The sequence below is a fragment of the Echinops telfairi genome, unplaced genomic scaffold, assembly GCF_000313985.2.
Source record: "Echinops telfairi isolate 266 unplaced genomic scaffold, ASM31398v2 ScPeMD7_2010;HRSCAF=2546, whole genome shotgun sequence".
Classification (NCBI taxonomy): Eukaryota; Metazoa; Chordata; class Mammalia; order Afrosoricida; family Tenrecidae; genus Echinops; species Echinops telfairi.
Window position 1 is genome coordinate 4,519,366 of NW_022105908.1, and position 3,112 is coordinate 4,522,477.

At 42.9% G+C, this 3,112-nt stretch overlaps 1 protein-coding gene across 1 annotated transcript in view; it reads right to left on the reverse strand.

The window, feature by feature from the left end:
- SHISA6 (shisa family member 6) overlaps positions 1 to 3,112 on the reverse strand; it is a gene marked incomplete at its 5' end in the record, with an annotated part of 389,310 nt that overhangs the window by 125,332 nt on the left and 260,866 nt on the right. The window lies entirely within an intron of this gene.

Genomic DNA, 3,112 nt, shown 5'->3' on the forward strand with positions numbered 1-3,112 from the left:
GATAAAAATTGTTATCATGTCCATTAAGCTCTTAGGAAGTCTAAGCTAGAACCATTTACTAAAATGACTAAGCAAAACAAACAAACAAATGATAACAAACAAAAATCCTGCTAAGCAGTTGATTTAATTATGGAGAATTCATTCAGTCATTTATCCATTCAAGATGTATTTCTCAGTATCTTCTGGGATATGCCCTGAAGAGCCAGTGGAATGCATGAAAAAGCCTAACTATACAATCTATCAGTTCCACTCCTGGGTGTATACCCCTCCAAATTGAAAGCAGGGGTGCAAACGTAGACTTGAACACCAATATTCCTTACTGCATCGTTTACAACAACTCAAAGGTAAAATTAACCTAGATACTCATCAATAGATGAACGGATAAACAAACAAAATGTGGTACACACATACAGTAAGTCGTAGTGAGAAATCAAGTTCTGATATATGCCACAGCATGAATATAACTTGAAACCATTACGTTGAATGAAATAAACCCATCTCAAAGGACAAAGCCACCACTTGTCTGTCAGTTTCTCATACTGTGGTGGTTTGGGTTTTGCTGTGATGCGGGAAGCTGTGTCACTGGCCTTTCAAATACCAGCAATCACACAAAGGGAGTATGTTTCAGCATACCTTCCACACACAGTGCACTGGGTAAGCAGGTTACTTTAAAACTGAGGTGTGCCTGACCCAAGTCAAGGGATTTTCATTTGCCTCATATACCTGAGAAAGTTGGACACCCAATAAGGAAGACAGTAGAAGAATCGATGCATTTGAATTATGGTACTGGCAAAGAATACTGACACTACCACTATCAAAAGGACAAAAAAATTCTGTCTTGGAAGAAGTACAGCCAGAATGCTCCTTAGAGGCAAGCATGGTTAGACTTGGGCTTAAGTACTTTGGGCCTATGATCAGGAGAGATCAGTCCCTGGACAAGGACACCATGTTTGGTAAGGTAGAGAGGCAGTGAAGGAAAAGAGGATCCCCAACAAGATGGGCACACAGTGGCTGCAACAAGGGGCTCAAACATATGAACGATTGTGAGGATGTGAGGATGGCCCAGGACCAGGCCGTGTTTGCTCTGTTGTTCAGGGGGTTGCCGTGACTCAGAACTGACTCAGAGGTGCCAACCAACAAGAACAAAAGCAAGAGCGTAGGATTCCACTTACACAGAATAGGAAAGTGTCCAGAGACCGCGGTTTATTGGTTTCCATGGGCGGGCAGAAGGGAGAGAAAGAAAGAGTCATGCTTTGGGTGTTGTGAAAGGTGATGGAAGAATTTGGATGTGGGCAGTGGTGATGGTTGCACAACATCCTGGATGTGATTAACGTCACTGAAGCAGAACACATGCATGTTTTGAAACAGTAAATGTTTCATCTAGGTATATTTACCACAATTAAAATAAAAAGACGAAGAAGCACAACCAGGGCCAGATACAAAGATGCTATGAAGAAAACCAGCAGGGATCTGATCAAGATTAGGGAAGTATTTTGGAAAAATAATTGATATTATTCAAAAGTGAATAATGTAGCTGCCCAGCTTACAGGATATCATATGGATTTATGAACAACTAGGCATAGCTTTGGTGGTGCTGTGGGGTAAGTGCTGCACTGCTAACTGAAAGGTCAGTGGTCCAAACCCACCATCCACTCTGAGGGAGAAAGATGAGTCTGTCAGTTCCCATAAGATTCCCAGTTGTGGAAACCCTACATAGGGTTGCTATGAGTGAGAACTAACCCTTGGCCATGGGCTTTTGTGTGTTTTTTGGTTTTGTTCTGGGTATAGTCAGTGCCTATTTAATAACCTTTGTTTTCAGTCCATACAACCATGGAAACAATGTAGGGAAGGAAGATATGTTTTTCAGAAACAGATCACCTACCTTTCTTCCTACTACGTCTGGTAGCACCACTGAAACCTTTGAGCATCATAGAAAGACCAACAAACTCATTGCCATCGAATCAATTCTGACTCATAGTGACTCGATAGAGCAGGTTAGAATTTCTTCTGTGTCAAAATGGGTGCATAAGCAAAAGTGGTGAAGAAAGCTGATGGTGCCTGGCTATTAAAAGATAGAACGTCTGGGGTCTTAAAGGCTTGAAGGTAAACAAGCGGTCACCTAGCAGGGAAGTAACAAAACCCACATGGAAGAAGCACACCAGCCTGTGTGATCATGAAGTGCTGACAGGATCAGGTATCAGACATCAGAAAACCCCAAACAAACAAATACAACGATGAAAATGAGGGAGGTTGGAGTAGGGACTGAAAGCTCATCTGCGAACAATTAGAAATTCCCTCAAAGAAGGGTACAAGGAAGGAACGAGTCAGCCAGTGTGTAACATTCCTCCAGCTCGTTCAAGCTCCCTCCACCCCCACTGTCGTGACGGCAGCTCAACCTTCCAAATCAGGCTAGAGCCGAGCATGTTACAGCGGTACAGATAAGAGCACAGATAAATCTCTCAGGAACAATAATGGAAGTGGCAATACCATGAGGGGAAGGGGGAGAAACAGGGAACCAACTACGATTGACATATAAGCCCCACCACTAAGAGGAGGAAAGAACAACAGAAATGTGGGTGAAGGAAGACAGCGAACAATGTGAGATATGAAAATAATAATAATTTATCAAGACTTCCCACTGCAATGCCAGACAGCGAAGAGGTCTCACATGGGTAAGGTGACCAGACGTCCCGCTGTTGGCAGGACAGTCCTGATTTTTAACATTTTTTCCTGCATCCTGCGGTGTTTTTAAAAAGACCCGATTTTTGGAAAGAATGCACGACAAGCTAGGGTATATGGTTTTCGGCTGCGATGTGGCTATTTTGCCAGGATATGAGTTTTATCAATGGTGTCCCACTTTTGTCCTGCTTTACCAGTGTTAAAATCTGGTCACCTTACACATGGGCCTTGCTGGCAATTAAATAGTTGGGGCCTGAAAGTGACTCTCTTCACTTTCACTCACAGTACATTGGCCTGAACTAGTCTGATGGCACAAGAGTTAATCATTGGGCTGTTATCTGCAAGGTCAGCAGTTCAAAACTACCAACCTCTTGGCAGGAGAAAGATGAGGCTTTCAACTCCTGTAAACAGTTACCATCTCAGAAACCCACAA